At 44.0% G+C, this 22,803-nt stretch overlaps 1 long non-coding RNA gene across 1 annotated transcript; it reads right to left on the reverse strand.

The window, feature by feature from the left end:
- Positions 1–502: 502 nt before the first annotated feature.
- LOC117507927 lies at positions 503–10,498 on the reverse strand. Its single transcript, XR_004559892.1, has 3 exons — positions 10,383–10,498; positions 7,786–7,795; positions 503–527 (listed from the first exon to the last, which is right to left on the reverse strand). It is a non-coding gene; the product is annotated as an uncharacterized LOC117507927 (long non-coding RNA).
- Between the last annotated feature and the right edge of the window lie 12,305 nt (positions 10,499–22,803).

The raw sequence follows: 22,803 nt of genomic DNA on the forward strand, positions 1-22,803 counted from the left end.
CAAGCTTGAACCTTCGTGCGCATGCGTGAGTTTTTTCACGCCTGTCGGTTGCGTCATTCACCTGTGAGCAGGCTTTGTGTCAGCAGTGGTCCACCCCTCTCGTCGGATTTTTATTGCGAATAAATGTCTGAACGATTTGGAGCTTTGCTGCATCAATTTTTTCCAGAAACTGTGAGAGACCTCCAGGTGGTAACCATTCAGAAAATTCAAATGGCTTTGAAGGACGATTTTATGGGGATTACACAGATTAAGGAGTGATCCAGACGGTTTAAAGATCGCCCACAGCTGCTGAGAGCGCGCCGCGTTCCGAGCGCCAATCAACAGGCTGAAACCCCGCTGAAACAACCAGATCATTTCCAACGTCAAGGCTTTGTTGATCCGGGACGTCGTCTGACTTACACAAAAATGGCAGGAGACGTGGACATCAGCACTTTTTCGGCACATTCCACTGTTACAGGAGTTTTTTTCATGGAAAGAAAAGCGGATGGATGCGCCACCGTGCCGCTCATGGTGCGGCACAAAACCACCTCCGTGTTGGTCTCACAGGACGGCTTTGAGATGGCTTTCAGATGGCTGTCGGTGGGTTTTCAGTCGTGTGACTAACCGAGAAATTGTGGATGAGCCTGGACATGCCAGAACATGTCCTGTGAGGCTTCATCACAGCGTTGCTTTGCACCATGCAGCTCCACCGCGACACGCGGAATTCCTCAGCACATCTGTCTCAATGTGCCGAAAAAGTGCTGATGTCCACGTCTTCTGCAATTCCTGTGCTAGTCAGAGGACGTCCCGGATAAAACACAGCGTCCAGTTTGGAAATGAATGGCACATTACAATGTTACAGGAGTTTTTGTCATGGAAAGAGGAGCGGAGGAATTCCACATGTCGTGGCGGTGCCGCATGGCGCAAAGCAATGGACATGTTCTGGTATGTCCAGGCTCATCCACAATTTCTCGGTTAGTCACACGACTGAAAACCCACTGACAGCCGTCTGAAAGCCATCTCAAAGCCGTCCTGTGAGACCAACACGGAGGTGGTTTTGTGCCGCGCCATGAGCGGCACGGTGGCGCATCCGTCCGCTTTTCTTTCCATGAAAAAAACTCCTGTAACAGTGGAATGTGCCAAAAAAGTACTGATGTCCACGACTCCTGCCATTTTTGTGTAAGTCAGATGATGTCCCGGATCAACAAAGCCTTCACGTTGGAAATGATCTGGTTGTTTCAGCGGGGTGTCAGCCTGTCGATCGGCGCTCGGAGTGCACCATGCTCTCAGCAGCTGTGGGCGGTCTTTAAACCGGCTGGAGCACTCCTTAATCTGTGTAATCCCCATAAAATCGTCCCTCAAAGCCATTTGAATTTTCCGAATGGTGTCCACCTGGAGGTCTCTCACAGTTTCTGGAAAAATTTGATGCAGCAAAACTCCAAATCGTTCAGACATTTCCTTAACAACGAGAGGGTGGACCAGTGCTCACACAAAGCCTGGCTCACAGGCGAATGACACAACCGACAGGCGTGACAAAAACTCACGCATGCGCACGGAGGTTCAAGCTTGGCTGATGCAATCACACGTGATTCAAATCCATATGGTTTTTGAAAAAATAAAAAGGTCGGCTACTTTTCTAACAGACCTCGTGTATATTATATTATACATTTATACACACACATATACACACTCACATATATACCTATATACATACCCACTAAACACAGGGGTGGCGAAGTTCGGTCCTCAAGACCCACATTCCTGACGCTCTTAGTTGTCTCCCTGCTCCAACACCTGAATCCAAGAAGGCTCATTAAAAGTCTGCTAAGGGTCTTTTCATTGGATTTCAGGTGTGTTGGAGCAGGGAGACAACTAAGAGGTCAGGAATGTGGCTCTTGAGGACTCCGAACTTCGCCACCCCTGCACTAACACATAATAAATAAATACATATATAATATTATATATATATATATCTATATATTATATAATATATAGATTGATTATTTATTAGAGCTTTACAAAATAAGCATTCTTTCACATTTACATTTACCCACATTGGGTTGAAAAGAACAGGAAATATATACGTACAAACATACATACATACACGCGCATTTAGCCCAAAAGAGGTGGGATGAAAACAAGCTATTTAATCCCACCCCCAAACACCCATATGTTATTACCACTACAGAGTGTGACCAGTATTCCTTTTTTATTATTATGTAATTGATGTCATATATTAGTGATGGAATATCTATAATAATAATAATAATAATAAAAATTCCCACCATAATAGTTAGTAATAATGATAATAATATTATATTATTATTATTATTGTCAATCTTTTTTTTAGTGATATTGCTGGTGTCATTCCTTGAGTCATTTTCATATGTTCAATAAGTTCCCCACATTTATTCAGAGAATGAATTTTAGAAGAATTTTTGATTGTATGCATCAATGGTAGTTCTGTCTCCTCTCTTCTCTCCTCTCTCCTCCTCTCTCTCTCATCTTCTCTCTCCTCTCTCTCTCTCTCTCTCTCTCTCTTATATATATATATATATATATATATAATATCTCAACAAAAATATAAACACAACACTTTTGGTTTTGCTCCCATTTTGTATGAGATGAACTCAAAGATCTAAACTTTTTCCACATACACAATATCACCATTTCCCTCAAATATTGTTCACAAACCAGTCTAAATCTGTGTAGTGAGCACTTCTCCTTTGCTGAGATAATCCACTCCCCACCTCACAGGTGTGCCATATCAAGATGCTGATTAGACACCATGATAGTGCACAGGTTGCCTTAGACTGCCCACACTAAAAGGCCACTCTGAAAGGAGTGCAGTTTTGTTTTAATGGGGGGGGGGGGGGATACCAGTCAGTATCTGGTGTGACCACCATTTGCCTCATGCAGTGCAACACATCTCCTTCGCATAGAGTTGATCAGGTTGTCAATTGTGGCCTGTGGAATGTTGGTCCCCTCCTCTTCAATGGCTGTGCGAAGTTGCTGGATATTGGCAGGAACTGGTACATGCTGTCATATACGCCGGTCCAGAGCATCCCAAACATGCTCAATGGGTGACATGTCCGGTGAGTATGCCAGCCATGCAAGAACAGGGACATTTTCAGCTCCCAAGAATTGTGTACAGATCCTTGCAACATGGGGCCATGCATTATCCTGCTGCAACATGAGGTGATGTTCTTGGATGTTGGCACAACAATGGGCCTCAGGATCTCGTCACGGTATCTCTGTGCATTCAAAATGCCATCAATAAAATGCAACCTGTGTTCTTCGTCAATAACGACACCTGCCATACCATAACCCCACCGCCACCATGGGCCACTCGATCCACAACATTGACATCAGAAAACCACTCACCCACACGACGCCACACACGCTGTCTGCCATCTGCCCTGAACAGTGTGAACCGGGATTCATCTGTGAGGAGAACACCTCTCCAACGTGCCAATGCCAGCGAATGTGAGCATTTGCCCACTCAAGTCGGTTACGACGACGAACTGGAGTCAGGTCGAGACCCCGATGAGGACGAAGAGCATGCAGATGAGCTTCCCTGAGACGGTTTCTGACAGTTTGTGCAGAAATTCTTTGGTTATGCAAACCGATTGTTTCAGCAGCTGTCCGAGTGGCTGGTCTCAGACGATCTTGGAGGTGAACATGCTGGATGTGAAGGTCCTGGGCTGGTGTGGTTACACGTAGTCTGCGGTTGTGAGGCTGGTTGGATGTACTGCCAAATTTTCTGAAACGCCTTTGGAGACGGCTTATGGTAGAGAAATGAACATTCAATACATGAGCAACAGCTCTGGTTGACATTCCTGCTGTGAGGTGGGATGGATTATCTCAGCAAAGGAGAAGTGCTCACTATCACAGATTTAGACTGGTTTGTGAACAATATTTGAGGGAAATGGTGATATTGTGTATGTGGAAAAAGTTTTAGATCTTTGAGTTCATCTCATACAAAATGGGAGCAAAACCAAAAGTGTTGCGTTTAAAAAAGGAAATAAACATGAATTCACAAATTATAGACCTATATCGCTTTACCACAGTTATCAAAGATTTTAGAGAAATTATTTGTAGTAAGACTTACTACATTTATCAGTAAATATAATGTTTTAAGGAACAGTCAACATGGATTTCGCCCAAATTATTCAACTGCTACAGCAATCATGGAATTAACGTAAGAAACTGCAAATGCCTTTGAGAAAAAACAGTTGAGTATATATATATATATATATATATATGTATATATGTATATATATATATGTATATATATATATGTATATATATATATGTATATATATATATATATATATATATATATATATATGTAGATGTACATACACAAAATACACACACACATCACCCATATACACATGCATACACATACACACATATATACAAATATTTTTCATTCATTTTATTATTTTATTAATTTTATTACCTTAACTTTTTTATTAATTTTAAAAATTTTTTCCCTTCCCCATCCTCCCCATACGTCTTGTGTGTGGTGCATTCAATGATGCAAAGTATTTTGTAAACCTGCTGCCAGAGAGGGGTCGCCCCCTGACACAGGTCCACCCTTTGCTGAATGTCCTAGGCTCAGCATTAAAAGACAAGGGTTGGAGTCTGCTGGCAGAAGGGGGACCTTCGAGCAACAGACGACCACTTGCCAGCCCTGATCTGGTGATAGTGATGTAAGTGGGGGAAACAAGGAGGAAAGAAAAAGAAAATTATTTTTATGTATCAATAAATGTATATATGTACATATTTATATAAATGTAAATATATATATATATATATATATATATATATATATATATATATATATATATATATACGATGGTCTGCAATAAAGCAACGGTCCTTTTATTTTTTTCAAAAACTATATGGATTTCATTCATATGTTTTTACGTCAGACATGCTTGAACCCTCGTGCGCATGCGTGAGTTTTTCCACGCCTGTCGGTGACGTCATTCGCCTGTGAGCACTCCTTGTGGGAGGAGTCGTCCAGCCCCTCGTCGGAATTCCTTTGTCTGAGAAGTTGCTGAGAGACTGGCGCTTTGTTTGATCAAAATTTTTTCTAAACCTGTGAGACACATCGAAGTGGACACGGTTCGAAAAATTAAGCTGGTTTTCAGTGAAAATTTTAAACGGCTGATGAGAGATTTTGAGGTGATTCTGTCGCTTTAAGGACTTCCCACGGTGCGAGACGTCGCTCAGCGCTCTCAGCCGCCGTCGTCAGCCTGTTTCATGCTGAAAACCTCCACATTTCAGGCTCTATTGATCCAGGACGTCGTGAGAGAACAGAGAAGTTTCAGAAGAAGTCGGTTTCAGCATTTTATCCGGATATTCCACTGTTAAAGGAGATTTTTTAATGAAAGACGTGCGGACGGGTCCGCGCGTCGGGACGCAGCCGACGCGGTGCGGCGGCACAGGAAAAACACCTCCGTGTTGATAACCATTTGTAAATCCAGGCGGCTTTTGATGGCTTTCAGTGGAGTGAGTATATGAGAAATTGTTTAACAGCAGGACATGTTCCAACTTGTCCTTAAGGCTTTCAACAGAGGTGTTTTTCCTGTGGCGGAGCGTCGCGCCGACGCGCGGGACCCGTCCGCACGTCTTTCATTAAAAAAATCTCCTTTAACAGTGGAATATCCGGATAAAATGCTGAAACCGACTTCTTCTGAAACTTCTCTGTTCTCCTCACGACGTCCTGGATCAATAGAACCTGAAATGTGGAGGTTTTCAGCTTGAACAGGCTGACGACGGCGGCTGAGAGCGCTGAGCGACGTCTCGCACCGTGAAAAGTCCTTAAAGCGACAGAATCACCCTCAAATCTCTCATCAGCGTTAAAATTTTCACTGAAAACCAGCTTAATTTTTCGAACCGTGTCCACTTCGATGTGTCTCACAGGTTTAGAAAAAATTTTGATCAAACAATGCGCCAGTCTCTCAGCAACTTCTCAGACAAAGGAATTCCGACGAGGGGCTGGACGACTCCTCCCACAAGGAGTGCACACAGGCGAATGACGTCACCGACAGGCGTGGAAAAACTCACGCATGCGCACGAGGGTTCAAGCATGTCTGACGTAAAAACATATGAATGAAATCCATATAGTTTTTGAAAAAAATAAAAAGGACCGTTACTTTATTGACAGCCCTCGTATATATATATATATATATATACAAGGTCTATTAGAAAAGTATCCGACCTTATAATTTTTTTCAAAAACCATATGGATTTGAATCACGTGTGATTACATCAGACATGCTTGAACCCTCGTGGGCATGCAAGAGTTTTTTCACGCCTGTCGGTTACCTCATTCACCTGTGGGCAGTCTTTGAGTGAGGAGTCGCCCACCCTCTCGTGGATTTTTTTCATTGTTTAGGAATGGCTCAGAGACTGCTGCTTTGTTTGATCAAAATTTTTTCAAAACTGTAAGGCACAACTGAGTGGACACCATTCGATAAATTCAGCTGGTTTTCGGTAAAGATTTTAACGGCTGATGAGAGATTTTGGTCCGGTAGTGTCGCCGTAAGGACGGCCCACGGCGCGTGACGGCGATCTGCGCTTCGAGGCGGCAGCGTCTCGCCGTTTCAAGTTGAAAACTTCCACATTTCAGGCTCTGTTGACCCAGTAAGTCGTCAGAGAACAGAGAACTTTCAGAAGAAGTTGGCATGAGGAGTTTATTCGGACATTCCATGGTTAACGGACATTTTGTAATGAAAGAACATGCGGGCAGAGTCACATGTCGGGCCGGACCCGACCTCGGGGGGTCGCGACAGGAAAAACACCTCCGTTGGAAACCTTAACGGGCAAGTTGGAACATGCCCAAGCTGTTAAACATTCTCAGTTACTCCACTGTTGAAAGCCATCAAAAGCCGCCTGAATTTTTACAAATGGTTTTCAACACGGAGGTGTTTTTCCTGTCGCGGTGCACCACAGATTCGCCGAGTCGTCACGAAACGACTCGACGAATTTGCGCGCACGTCTTTCATTAAAAATGTCCTTAAACAGTGGAATGTCCGCATAAAAGTCCTCATGCCGGCCTCTTCTGAATCTTCTCTGTTCTCTCACGACGTCCTGGGTGAATTAAGCCTTAAATTAGGATGTTTTCAGCTCGAAACAGGCCGACGACGGCGCCTAGAAGCGCTGCGCGACGTCCCGCTCCGTGGGAAGTCCTTACACCGACAGAAACACCCCAGAATCTCTCATCAGCCGTTAAACTTTTCACCGAAAACCAGCTTAATTTCTCGAATAGTGTCCACTCAGATATTCCTCACAGGTCCAGAAAAAATTTTGATAAAGCAACGCGCACCGTCTCGAGCAGCGTGTGAAACAAAGGAATTCAGCCGAGAGGGCGGGACCACATCTCACTCAAGGCCTGCCCACAGGGAAATGACGTCACTGACACACGTGAAAAAACTCACGCATGCGCACGAGGGTTCAAGCATGATTGGTGTAATCGCACGTCATTCAAATCCATATAGTTAAAAAAAGAAATAAAAGTGTCGGTTTCTTATCTAATAAACCTCGTATACACACACACACACACACATATATACATATATGTGTGTGTATATATATATATACACACATATATATATATATATATATCAAATCAATTTTATTTATATAGCGCCAAATCACAACAGTTGCCCCAAGGCGCTTTATAATGTAAGGCAAAAGCCATACAATAATTACAGAAAAACCCCAACGGTCAAAGCGACCCCCTGTGAGCAAGCACTTGGCGAGAGTGGGAAGGAAAAATTCCCTTTTAACAGGAAGAAACCTCCAGCAGAACCAGGCTCAGGGAGGGGCAGTCTTCTGCTGGGACTGGTTGGGGCTGAGGGGAGAGAATCAGGAAAAAGACATGCTGTGGAAGACAGCAGAGATCAATCACTAATGATTAATGCAGAGTGGTGCATACAGAGCAAAAAGAGAAAGAAACACTCAGTGCATCATGGGAACCCCCCAGCAGTCTAAGTCTATAGCAGCATAACTAAGGGATGGTTCAGGGTCACCTGATCCAACCCTAACTATAAGCTTTAGCAAAAAGAAAACTTTTAAGCCTAATCTTAAAAGTAGAGAGGGTGTCTGTCTCCCTGATCTGAATTGGGAGCTGGTTCCACAGGAGAGGAGCCTGAAAGCTGAAGGCTCTGCCTCCCATTCTACTCTTAAAAACCCTAGGAACTACAAGTAAGCCTGCAGTCTGAGAGTGAAGCGCTCTGTTGGGGTGATATGGTACTAAGAGGTCCCTAAGATAAGATGGGACGTGATTATTCAAAACCTTATAAGTAAGAAGAAGAATTTTGAATTCTATTCTAGAATTAACAGGGAGCCAATGAAGAGAGGCCAATATGGGTGAAATATGCTCTCTCCTTCTAGTCCCCGTCAGTACTCTAGCTGCAGCATTTTGAATTAATTGAAGGCTTTTCAGTGAACTTTTAGGACAACCTGATAATAATGAATTACAGTAGTCCAGCCTAGAGGAAATAAATGCATGAATTAGTTTTTCAGCATCACTCTGAGACAAGACCTTTCTAATTTTAGAGATATTGTGCAAATATAAAAAAGCAGTCCTACATATTTGCTTACTATGCACATTGAAGGACATATCCTGATCAAAAATGACTCCAAGATTTCTCACAGTATTACTAGAGGTCAGGGTAATGCCATCCAGAGTAAGGATCTGGTTAGACACCATGTTTCTAAGATTTGTGGGGCCAAGTACAATAACTTCAGTTTTATCTGAATTTAAAAGCAGGAAATTAGAAGTCATCCATGTCTTTATGTCTGTAAGACATTCCTGCAGTTTAACCAATTGGTGTGTGTCCTCTGGCTTCATGTATAGATAAAGCTGGGTATCATCTGCGTAACAATGAAAATTTAAGCAATGCTTTCTAATAATACTGCCTAAGGGAAGCATGTATAGAGTGAATAAAATTGGTCCTTGCACAGAACCTTGTGGAACTCCATAATTAACCTTAGTCTGTGAAGAAGACTCCCCATTTACATGAACAAATTGTAATCTATTAGATAAATATGATTCAAACCACTGCAGCGCAGTGCCTTTAATACCTATGACATACATGTATATATATACATACATATACATACACATACACATAAACACATACACACATGTATACACATATGTACATACATATATATATATATATATATATATATATATATATACATACATACATACATACTTTTCCCCCCTCTAAGTTATTACCATCGGCACCATACTTCTATTTGACTTGCATTTTGACTACAGGATCTTGATGTATAAAAATAATACTTTTGACCATGGTTACGACACCAGCAATAACAGGTATTATGCAAATATGTTAACATATATTATATTAACAAACATGTAGTAAGATTTCATTATTATTATTATTTTCTTTTTTAATAATATAATTTACAATTATGGCTATGATATATATAATTAAATTGATGTGCAGTATAATTCTATGTATTTTATGAAAGTTTGTGTGTCCTAGCGAGACCCCTTCTATTGCTGACAAGGCAAAAAAGCAAAGGTAAATTAAGTAGAAATAAATTAAAAATACATAATGACCACTCACCTCTCTCCTCATTCATGTATTTCAACAGAACCATTTCTTTGTATCTTTTTTGAATTGATGGATATTTGGACATTGCTTGAGCTGAGGTACCAAACTATTCCACATCTTAATGCTTCACACGGACACACAGAAACTTTTCCTGGTAGTTCTCACTGCCTTGACTTTAAAGTTACCACATCCCCTAAAATTATAGCTCCCTTCCCGCTGAGTGAAGAGACTCAGAATATTACTAGGTAATGAGTTTTTACTGGCTTTATATAATAATTGTGCAGTGTAGAAATGAACCAAATCTAGCATTTTCAACAATTTGGATTGCAAAAATAGACTATTTGTGTGATCGAGATATCTTACCTTATAGATGATTCTTATTGCACGCTTTTGGATTATACAGAGGGGATGTAGCAAACTTTTGTAATTGTTACCCCAGATTTCTATACAGTATGTTAAATAAGGAGAGACTAAAGAACAATACAATAAATATAATGCATTATGATCCAGAAAATATTTTGCTTTGTACATAATAGAGACATTCTTGGAAACTTTTTTATGTATGTGGCTGATATGAGACTTCCAGCTTAATTGACTATCAATGGTTATCCCTAAAAATTTGATTTCTGACACTTTATCTATTTCGACACCGTCTATATTTATTGGGAAATTAGAATTGTCATTATGATTTCTGAAAAACATGACTTTAGTCTTATTTATATTTAGGGATAATGAATATTAATAAATATTAATTTAATATTAAATGTTAATATTATTGAATATTAACAATGAAACCATCTCAAGATCTATTCTGATTAATTTTCAAAGCTTTGATATTAAAGACAAAATACTGAAAGCAGCCTGGGCAAAGAAGATCACCTATGAGGGGAAAAGTGGTTGCATTTTCACAGTGGTGGGCACAGCTAACCAAAAAGTTAGCTTTGATAACCATTAATTCGCTAACTGAAAAGTTAGCTTTTATAAAGCTAAACCGATAAGCCCATAGACATTATATACATAGATTCCTCATGGACTGTCGCTGCCTATTGGAGCAGACGTATCAGCGTGGCCACCATCTTGGATGGGTCCCTATTGTGCCCTCAGTGCATTTATTTGTAGTGCGTAACCCAACTACAATAATCCATAGTAAAAGTAATGTTGTGGCTGGGATGTCTGGCGTGCCTGGCTGGCTTTTGTTTGTCTTCTGTTTCTGTCTTTTGTTTTTCCTTCCGGGTGGCACGCGTTTAGGACTGAGTGGCTGTGTGGCTGAGTTATCAGGACCTCACCCTGATCACCTGAGGCTGATCATGTGCAGCTCGTCAGGACTCACAGCTGTGGTGCACCTACACGGATTGGAGCATGGTGGCATTTAAGTCTGGAGTACACAGTGTGTATTTGCCAGAGACTCGACCTTGTGACCAGACGGGTGAGATCGTCATCTTGAGAGCCATCTCATCATTATGGATGCAGAGAACGTCCAGGTTTGATGCCATGGTCTGTGAAAGAGGAGGGGGTGAGGTCTCACGCTCGTCAGCACACTTCCTGAGGTACGTCAGGTTTTGTGACTAACATTTGTACAGTCAGTAAATGTGGTGTCCCTCACACCTTATTATATTGAGCTGTTATGTTAGTCGTTTAATCAGCTTCCACTGCAGTGATAATGTGAACGGGGTGTTCCATGCCTGCAGGGTGGGAAGCTGATTAGTGATTAAGCCAGGAAGTGTTTGCTGTTTGTGGGGGTGTCGGCGGGGTCCTTGGGTCCGAACTGTTTCTGGCTCTGGACCGTTTGTGCAGCTGGGAGCGCACCGTATATCCACCTCGCCAGTCCGCGCACTAATTTGTTATACTTTTGCACATCACTGTTATGTTATTAAATTTTGTTATCCTTTGTACCGTGCTCTGCTTATTTCATACTGGGTCCTTCAAACGCTGGTCGGTTCTCCGTCCTGCGTCCGACACATAACAAGTAAGTCCCTTCGGCTGCTCCCTTGTTTGCACTCGGGGTCGCCACAGCAAATCCAAGGTGGATCTGCATGTTGAATTGGCACAGGTTTTACTCCGGATGCCCTTCCTGACGCAATTCCACATTACATGGAGAATTGTGGCAGGGGTGGGATTTGAACCCAGAACCTTCTCCACTGAAACCAAGCGCGTTAACCACTTGGCCACCACCCCTGCTAACTACAATAATCCATAACTCCACAAATTTTTACCTGGTTTGGTTTGCCAGAAACAGTAGAGATTCAGTTATAATACAGGATGCTGTCACACATTAAAAAATACACACATGCTGAAAGACTTTGTCTTATGTTTTTAATAAAGACATATGGTATGGCATATGGACAAATGTATAAATGAATTAATTTTATAATTTAGTAAAGAAACAAGTTTGGATTGTTCATTTGAATTTATTTCTCTCTCTCTCACACACACACACACACAGACACAGATCAGTTTAATTTCCTCTGCTTCACTCACCAGGTTTTGTTACAAAGATGAACATTTTTTAAGGCCAGGAAAAGAAAGCAATACAATTCCAGGTCATTCTAGGGTCTTAAACTACCTTATTAGCCTTGCAGCTGTGGCTGGGGAGCTAAAAACCTTGAAAAAGCACTCTTTTGCACAGCTTCTTGCATGTGTTGGCACTCTGTAACTCCAGTGTAGTTAATTTTGCGATGTGGTGCAGCCTTACTTTATGAAATACAGATGAAAATACAAACGAAAATTTGCTTCAGAGTTGCGCTACCAGCTGGATGGAAACACAGCTAATGAGAGAGAGTACCAGTTCCTGCTGTAATAACGTTACACGTAAGTACCGTTTGTTACAATGACATAATATTACAAATGGTAAAATAACTAAAATTATTGTTCAGTCTTATTTGTTAAAGGTAATCCCACGAGATCTGGTTTCTATACTGCGTCGGTTATTGCAACCGTAAGCAGCACAAAATACTGGTAGCAAGTCATGAGGTGTCTACCTGTATAATGTCTATCGATAAACCCCTAAAAAGCAGATGTGTGGCATGAACATGTGCATGAACGCTGCAATCTACTGGCCAGTAGATGGCAGTGTGAACACCAAGTGCCACACATTTGCTAAAAGTCTTGAATCACTTAACAAACACAATTTTCAATTTTCATATTTCCTTTTTTTACTAATGAAAAAAATTACATATTTAAAAAATACAGATTTATTTGTAAAACCCATCACATGTTTCAATAACTTGTATATCAATTAACCAACCACTGATGTCAGGAAACTAATGTTCCCATAATGCATTGTGGCATGTATGTCTAAACTCTAAATGTCATGGCTGGTGGCTGCCAGGCACCTGGAGCAGCTGGACCCACAATGCAGACTCCCAGACTAGGCTTTGGTGTAAGAGATATCATGGTCTTTATTCCAGACTTATGCCCCATTCACGCCGAATGCTACGCGGCGCCACAAGTTCATCATTTGCTGCAGGAGCTGCCCCTGGATGATGGCCGCTTTCAGCGGTACTTCTGCCTCTCCAGGACCCAGTTTGAGGACCTCCTGTCCCGTTCGCGCACACACATGTGAACAAAGAAAAAAAACTGGCTGCTGCTGCAGTTCATCGCTCTCCCCTCAAACTCTGTCATAATTGTGTTAAATAAATAAAGGACAAAAGGGACATAAGTCCTGCTCACAGGCTGATTGCCAGAGACAGGACATGTCCACATCAAGTATAAACTCCAGACATCTCCATGTCACTACATATACAGTCCCTGATTGGTCATCTTGGCGCAACAAGGCGAAAAAGTTCAGATTTTTCAACTCGGGGAAGAGGGTGACGCGCCGTGATGCAAAGCGATATCATGCCACAAATGCGCCAATTGCTCAAAATCGCTTTATTCACATCGCTTTATCTGCATCCATCGCATCGCATGGCATGGCTTGGACTTTTGTGGCGCCACAGCGCGTCCTTCCATAGGGATTACATGGCAACCTCTCACCACTCGTGTGGCCTCCGGTGTGAACGCAGCATTAGGTTTGGTATACAGGTAATCAAACAGCGGAGCAGAGATACAATCAGTATTAGGCAGAGATGCAGTCCTGGACAAGCAGGGGTCGGAGGCACGAGCAAACACAGGGTTCAGAGATGAGGCAAGAGGCATGGTCGAGGAGAACAGAGCAAAAATCAGTACATGGCTTGGCAAAAACAGGACTGTGAACAAAAGGCTGGAATGTGTACTAAAGACAACAAACTGGCAGGGGAGTGATGGCTGGGAGGTGTTTAAATAAGACTGGAGTTAACAAGGTGCACGTGAGGAACAATCTAATAAGGGGCATGGTGAGTGAACGAAGATTAAGCACTGTGCAGAGAGGAAGGAAGTGCACAAAGAGGAGTGACGTAAGATACAAAGATGTGTGGGCAGGTGCAAAGAGCGTGAGTGAATGGAGACACATAGCAGACAGAAACACAGAGAGAGACAAGGACACAAGAACTGGTGAAGTGGTATGAAGTGACAACACAATCAGATATAATGAGGGAAGAAGACAATGGCAGATGCAGGGCGTGGAGTGAACATAATAAGATGGGCTGAAAGAGAAACTGAGAACAGAGATCAAACAGAAACCTAGGACAGAATATAATATAACTATGAACAGGAACTAGAATCTGGTATGAACATGAAGGCTAATCAGAGAACAGTAAGAAAATGAACACAAAGACAAAACTATACTGGAACTGACTAAGAAATAAACTATAAGTAAAACAAAGTGCTAATCAAAACCTGATATGTCAGCATAACTGATAACACAAATGAGATGAAGAAAATAAATGATTAACTACTGATCAAAAACACAAACTGGTAGAACAAGCTAGAACGGAACTAAAGTTCTGGCCAAAGTATAAAAGTAACAATGTTGTATGGCTGGGGGGGCCTGGCTGCCTTTTTGTTTCTGTCTTTTGTTTTTCCTTCCAGGTGGCTTGCATTTGGGACTGAGTGGCTGTGTTGCTGAGGTTATCAGGACCTCACCCTGATCACCTGCGGCTCGTCAGGACTCACAGCTGTGGTGCATCTATATGGATTGGAACATGGTGGCATTTAAGACTGGAGTATACAGTGTGTACTTGCCAGAGACTCGACTTTGTGACCAGACGGGTGAAATCGTCGTCTCGGGAGCCATCTCATCATCAGTGGATGCAGAGAACGTCCAGGGTTTGATGCACGGTCTGTGAAAGAGGAGGGGGTGAGGTCTCACGCTCGTCAGCACACTTCCTGAGGTACGTTAGATTTTGTGACTAACGTTTATACAGTCAGTAAATGTGGTGTCCCTCACACCTTATTATATTGAGCTGTACGTTAGTCATGTATCGGCTTCCACTGCAGTGGAGTTTTGTGAACTGGATGTTCCATGCCTGCAGGTTGGGAAGCTGATTAGTAATTAAGCCAGGAAGTGTTTGCTGTTTATGTACACCTTTGAGTGGTCTCTCTGTGTGTAGAGTGTGGACTCACATAATGGTTCCTTCTTTCACAGACTCGGTTTGTTGCGGCCACCTGGGGGGTGTCGGCGGGGTCCTTGGGTCCGAACGGCTTCTGGCTCCGGACCGTTAGCGCTGCTGGGAGCGCACCGTATCACCACCACGCCAGACCGCACACTCTTTTGTTGTTTTGTATCACATCACTGTTATGTATTAAATTTAGTTAGCCTTTGTACCGTGCTCTGCTTATTTCATACTGGGTCCTTCAAACGCTGGTCGGTTCTCCGAGCTGCGTCTGACACATAACAGTAGTCTCTGGCCAAACATCACGGACCCAGCGGTAGCAGAGACGGTAACGCGCCGGGAAGGCGGCAGCAGACGTTCAGTAGTTATCCGGATCAGTTGCGGGTGCTCTCCGCCCGGATGGTGCGTGTTTGAGACCCATTGCTGAATACTGATTTGTGCTCTCTTGCAGCTGTGTTCCTGTGTTTGTGCCTTATCCGTGGGTCGTGGTGGAGTGTGACTGGCAACGGCTTCGCGTCACGCTCCGACCGGATAAGAGGTTTAAATGGGAGCTGCAAGAGTGTGTCTGTGATGGGTGCACGCGCACGGCGGAGCTCTGTGGCACGGGTCGCTGAGCTTCCTGTGTTACAGTTGTAGCCCCGTTTCCCCGGATAAAGGTAACTACTGCGTCTGTTGTATCAGCTCCGGCGTTATTTAGTTGAGCACATTTTGGTTGTGTGTTGCACACAGCTGCGCACGGAGATGCAGCTCGTTTGTTTTCTGTCACCAAAGGGTTTTTTTTCATTTTTAGCACTTTGGCTCCCTCTTTTGGTGACTTAGTCACATTACCGTTAAGCTCTTAAGTTAGAACAGGTGTGTTCGATTTGTTTGAGCTTAACGGTATACGTCACTGATTTGTTTTGTGTTAGTTCATTTCGTGTGGGTGTTTTTTGAGTTGGTTTTTGTGTGGGATTTATTTATTTTTTTCCACTGTTTGTGTCTGGGGTTGTGACCCTGCAGCCTGTCTAAGAAGAAAAAAAAAAAAAAAGGACCCAAACAACTGTATGTTGGTCTGTTAGTCTTTCTGTTTATTTCTTTTTGTTTCACCTCCCCAGGGTTTGATGGGACGGTCCCCTGGGGGGTGATGGGGTGGTACTTGTTTTTTTTTTCTTTTTTTTTGTTTGTTTTGTTATGCCCTCTCTTCTCCTCTGACTCCAGCCGGGTGAGCCGTAGTGTCGGCGTTGCTGGAGGGGTGCAGTTTGGTTGTGCTGGGCATTTCCCAGGTAGCCTCTGCACCCGGGGGGGGGGGGGGGGGGGGGGGGGGGGGGGTTGGGGTATTTTCTTTTTCTTCCCCTCTCTTCTCCTCTGGCTCCAGCCGGGTGAGCCGTAGTGTCGGCGTTGCTGGAGTGGTGCAGTTTGGTTATACTGGGCGTTTCCCGGGTAACCTCTGCACCTGGGGGGGGGGGGGGGTTTGATTCCCTGTTCCACCTCCAGCTTCAGCACGCCTTTGGCCGTCTGCCATCGGCGTGGCTGAGGTTTGGGGCAGTGGGATATACCCGCAGCTAGTGGCTGGTGTAGAAGTCGGAGGAGTGGCGCCGTTTTGTGCCGTTTGCCATAACCGCTGTTCCACTCCTCCCGGTTGGCTTCTGGGGTATAGTCACGGTGGTGACACTGGACGTGCTTCCAGTTTCCACTGCGCCAAGGGGGTGGGGTTGGGGTTGTTTTGTTTGTATGTTTTTTTTTTTCTCTCTTGTTTTTCCCCCCAGTTTCCGCTCTCAGGGTTTGACTGTGGTGTCCTCTGGGGGGGAAAGGGCTGTGGGTCCATCTAGCCATAGACGGCCGGGGCTGGGTCCGTTGGTCATGAGGGGAGGCGTCTCCTGGGGTTGACGAGTGGTCCTCTGGGAGGCGCTGGGAGTCCCCGTGGGTGACGTTGGATCCCAGAGGGACCTCGGCTGTGGTTATTACTCCTGGAGCTGGCGGGAAGTCCCTCTGGGGGGTGTTGGTCCCTACATGTCGTTTGGGGGGGGGGGGGGTGTTTTAGCACTTTTATTTGTAAGCTTAAATTTGGGGTTTTTCTTTTCTCCTCTTCCCGGGGTTTGATGGGACGGTCCCCTGGGGAGGGGGGGTGTTTTGGATGTTTGTGTTTGTCTTTTTTGTTTTATGACTAAAGACCGAACATGGTTGGATAAAGGCTGACCGCACAGGTTTAAGAACTCCTGGCCACACCTGTGCTAAGTGACTGACTGAAACAAAGGCAAGGATGCAGCCAGAGGAGAGGACATCAACCATTCTGTTGGAAGACGAATGCAGATGCGGTTTCCAGCCATGGTCCCTGGATGGGGGTGTTTCTCCTGGGCCAGGTTTGTGTGGTCGCCGGGAGGCTTCCCGTGAGGGTGGGGTACTGTTGTATGGCTGGGGGGGCCTGGCTGCCTTTTTGTTTCTGTCTTTTGTTTTTCCTTCCAGGTGGCTTGCATTTGGGACTGAGTGGCTGTGTTGCTGAGGTTATCAGGACCTCACCCTGATTACCTGCGGCTCGTCAGGACTCACAGCTGTGGTGCATCTATATGGATTGGAACATGGTGGCATTTAAGGCTGGAGTATACAGTGTGTACTTGCCAGAGACTCGACCTTGTGACCAGATGGGTGAGATCGTCGTCTCGGGAGCCATCTCATCATCAGTGGATGCAGAGAACGTCCAGGGTTTGATGCACGGTCTGTGAAAGAGGAGGGGGTGAGGTCTCACGCTCGTCAGCACACTTCCTGAGGTACGTTAGATTTTGTGACTAACGTTTATACAGTCAGTAAATGTGGTGTCCCTCACACCTTATTATATTGAGCTGTACGTTAGTCATGTATCGGCTTCCACTGCAGTGGAGTTTTGTGAACTGGATGTTCCATGCCTGCAGGTTGGGAAGCTGATTAGTAATTAAGCCAGGAAGTGTTTGCTGTTTATGTACACCTTTGAGTGGTCTCTCTGTGTGTAGAGTGTGGACTCACATAATGGTTCCTTCTTTCACAGACTCGGTTTGTTGCGGCCACCTGGGGGGTGTCGGCGGGGTCCTTGGGTCCGAACGGCTTCTGGCTCCGGACTGTTAGCGCTGCTGGGAGCGCACCGTATCACCACCACGCCAGACCGCACACTCTTTTGTTGTTTTGTATCACATCACTGTTATGTATTAAATTCAGTTAGCCTTTGTACCGTGCTCTGCTTATTTCATACTGGGTCCTTCAAACGCTGGTCGGTTCTCCGAGCTGCGTCCGACACATAACAAACAAAGTGACAAAGCAAAACAGAACAGAGAATAAACACATGATGAAAAAAAAAACTAACTAATAAATCAAAGCTGGAGCAGATGGAAATGAAAATAAAGAGGGAAAAATAGGATCAGTTCCCTGATCAGGGCTGAATCGTGACACTAAAGGGCAATTCTATGGTAACGGAATTACAATCTGAGCTAATCTGTCATGGTTAGATGCCATATGTCCAGATTTTGCTGCTGTTGTAATTCCATTACCATAGAATTGCCCTAAAACCTTCAAAATTAGTGCATTACTTTAAAACGAAAACATATAGCTGATATTTTAACTTTATAAAATGACAGACATGATGTTAATTTCAATAACTTGTCCAGAATTAGTTTAAAATTTTAACCATAAGTCAAAACTGTCTTGCTGTGCATTATTATCACTTAAATGAGGCGTCTAACTCGGGCAAATATTGGTCATTTTGGGCGCCTGGGCATGGACGTCGGGCCACTGAAAATGCATACTGCTCTCCAAAAGCATGTTATTATTACTTCAGTGATACGCTGCCAAGTCTGTATGATGTTAAAAATAAATTATCTTTTTTTTCTCTATCTTCTTTCTCTTTTGTAGTCAGCATTCCTCTATCTGTGGAGAATACGTTGTCTGTCTGCTACAAAACATGTAACAGGTAGGCACTAAAAACTTTATTCACTATGCCCGCAAAAACACGTTAGTGGTCTAAAAGGTATCGGAGCTAAATTTATTGGAAGCTAATTGGTCTGCAGTTAACAAAAACTTTAGCTTTGATAATTAGCGGTTAGCAGATCAGTGAAACTGTGCCCACCACTGCGTTTTCACACGATCTTCCTACTGAGGTGAACGATAAAGTCAGAGAATCTAAAGTCATTATGAAAATTCTCAAGGAGAAACAGATATGCTTCCAGTCACCCTACCCTGCTAAGACGAAGTGCAAGAGAGGCATACAAGGACAGGAAAAGAGGCTTCCCAGTGGACCTGCCGCAAACAACCAACTGGGAACAGAGCCTCATTCAAGGTACACCCTGGAAAGAGGGGGAACGCACTGAACGTGTCCGAGAAAGGCTCAGGATTTTCCACCAACAATAAACATGATCGTTGTATTAAAAAGAATTCCTGAGATTAATGTAAGTGGTAGCAAATTTCACATACCGAAATATTAGAAACCCCCATAATAATACCAGGCTTAAAGCTTCAAGCTGCTATCTCTAACACAAACTTTCATTCCCCCTGTGTCTGCCTTAAGTCACCCTGAAGGATATTTGAATATTGGCAAAGAACTATACACCCCACATTTTATTTCTTGCCTGGTCTTGATCTTAATCCCCCAGTGGATGAAAGTAAAACATATGACTGGGAAGAGGACAAAGATCTGAATGACTCAAGAGGAGACAGAGACTGCATTTTGCAAAGATGGAGCCCCTACATTATGTAGGGCTGATTCTCCACCAGCAGAGGGACAGATTTGTGAAGATGACAGGGAAGTGTAAGACCCTGAGTGTGGAAGTTGAGGTTAAATTTGTCCTTAATGTTTTTGTTAATGTTTTTTGTTCTTATCACAGTCTATTAGTCGGCACCAGGAACATTTTTTATAGTACGTTTAAATCAGGTCATAAAAGAGGAGTTGCAATTTTATTACTGTCAGGGTTTGGATTTTGTCTCTGTTTTGTATGCTCTGTTGTCATGGATCTGTTTTATTGTTTTTCTTGTGGTGTTAGTTCTCTTGTTTTTTTTCCTGCTTGGGTTTTTCTGTCGTATCTCTCTTGTAACCAGATCGTAACATGTCAGTTTGTGTATTTGCAAAGCCACACTCATGGGGCACTTAGACAAATTTCACATTCCGCTCACCAGTGATCGTCTGCTGACTGTCATATTAACAGTGCGAATGGCCACATATTTTCTAAGTGCCAAGCGAGCGGTGTTAGATGTCAGTGTGTGTCACCTGGACTTTGGCCGACACCTGCCACGAGAGTGTTCACAGTGCACACTCTGTCTTTCAGCCACTGGTGTGCGCATATAATTGTAGCAACAGGTGTACGAGGTGTTAGAGTCAGCTACGATTTTACATGTACTGCACACTGCACCTGCTTCATGCACACTTCATGCGCAATCAACCAAATTCGCACTATCTGTGAAGGGGGCCTAAGATAGCCATACTTCTGAGACTGTTACAGGTATATCTTTTCTTGTCATTACCAGGCAGTTAAAATCCCGACCAGCCAATTTCATAAATGGGATAAACAAATTTCACACTTTATTTGGAATAGTAAAAAACCAAGGATTAAAAATATAGTACACTTATCATTAGTAAGAATGCTGGTGGTATGTCCCTCTCTAATCTTATTACTATGCTGCCCAAAACGTAACTGGTGATTTCTTCGTGTGACAGTGGATATGAGGCTGGATGGAAGGAGATGGAAGGGGACTGTAAGGGGATCCCCCAGTACAAGCTAGGACTATTTGATCCCCATCACCTTATTCACCTTACACACATAGTTTCATATTATGAAGCAATTAAACTTACAGATCAAGTAAAAAAAAATTTTAGTGGATTGCATATGACAGAATTTAAACGAAATTGTATGTATTCAAGTTTTAAATCTTGGAGAATTGAATGTATTATGGACATTGTAATATAATGAAGAATGCATTACAAAGCTTTACAATATTAAAAGATAAATATAAATTGGACAAGCATGACTTCTTCAGATACTTGCAAAAACGCCAATACTTTTTAAAAGCAATAATGGAAAATGAAACAGCTGATGAACCCAGTGAAATGATGCAGTTAATGAGCATATGTTGGTAACTTAAAATTAGTAGTTTCTAAACTTTACCAGGGAACTTGTTATGTGGGCAGCCCGAAGAGGAGGTACTGCTGGCCAACGCCAGAGGGCGCCCTGCCTGTAGTCGGGTTTCAGGCACCAGAGGGCGCAGTCACCACCCAGGAGCCAGGACTACCAGCTGTCAGAAATCTCTCATCATCATCCCATCCCATATAAAACTGGAGGAGACACCACATCTCTGCCGAGACAACAGTTTACCACTCAGTACCGGATCTGACAGCTGAAGTAGAGGCCACCTGGGGACTCGGGACTTGGCGGCTTCGGTTTGCTGCAGGTCTTCGTTGACGGTGGAACCTTGTGGGCCCCGGCTCTTCTCTGGATAGGCGTCTCCTACCCTCGGACCTGCCCACATGTCACCTGTTGATATTTGTAATTGACTGTCTAAAAATAGTATTCGACGTGTTGTGCACATTTGCCACAATAAATTGTATTTATTTGACTACCCTTTGACCGTTCATTTGCGCCCCCTGTTGTGGGTCCGTGTCATCACACTTCCCCAACAGGATATCTCGGCCAACGTCATGGATCCCGAGGGGCATCAACCACCAGTTGAACAGCCAATGGAAGAGCAGGGTGCACAGGCGTCTGCAGGAGGTGTGATTGGTGAGTTGCAGCAAATCCTCACCGCATTTATTGCTCGGTTGGATCTAATGACCGAGCAGAACGTCATCCTCAATCGTAGAATGGAGGCTCTCACCGCGCAGGTGGAAGCGCGCGCTCAGGGCTCTGCTGCAGCTCCTCCTCCTGCTGACCCGGTGTCGAATATAGACATTCCACTGGTCATTCAACGACCCTACCCACCATCCCCTGAAGCATACATAAGTCCCTCAGAGCCGTACGGGGGTTGTGTGGAGACGTGCGCAGACTTTTTAATGCAGTGTTCGCTCATCTTTTCACAGCGTCCCGTGATGTACGAGTCGGATGCCAGCAGGGTGGCTTATGTAATTAATTTGCTTCGAGGTGAGGCACGCGCCTGGGCTATGGTGCTCTGGGAGCAGAATTCATGGCTCCTTACCTCTTATACTGGGTTTGTGAGGGAGTTCAGAACAGTCTTTGATCACCCAAACAGAGGCGAGACTGCTTCTACGACGCTGCTGTCAATGAGACAGGGGCGTTGGAGTGCAGCTGAGTATGCGGTCGACTTCCGCATAGCGACTGCGAGGTCCGGCTGGAATGCCGCTGCACTCCGCGCCGCCTTCGTAAACGGACTGTCGTCAGTCCTGAAGGAGCATCTGGTGGCTAAGGATGAGCCGCGGGATTTAGATGGGCTTATAGATCTGGTTATACGGTTAGACAACCGATTGGAAGAACGTCGACGGGAGCGAGACGAAGGACGTGGCCGGGCATGCGCCGCCCCTCTCCCTTCCCGTTCCAAAGCAGCCCCGCCTTCCCCACGCTCCAGAGCCCGAGTGCTCCGTGTGACAACAGCTCCCCCTGCTGGCGAAGCTATGGACACGAGCAAGGCCAAAATAAAATTAGAAAACAGACAGAGGAGGCTGGCCCGTGGAGAGTGCTTTTTCTGCGGCTCTAACAAGCATCTGCAGAAACAATGCCCCAAGCGGTCAAAACACCAACGCTCACCCTTAGAAACTGGGCTAAGGGTGGGCCATAACACACACACGGGTACTGCACGAAAAT

The sequence above is a fragment of the Thalassophryne amazonica genome, chromosome 3, assembly GCF_902500255.1.
Source record: "Thalassophryne amazonica chromosome 3, fThaAma1.1, whole genome shotgun sequence".
NCBI lineage: Eukaryota > Metazoa > Chordata > Actinopteri > Batrachoidiformes > Batrachoididae > Thalassophryne > Thalassophryne amazonica.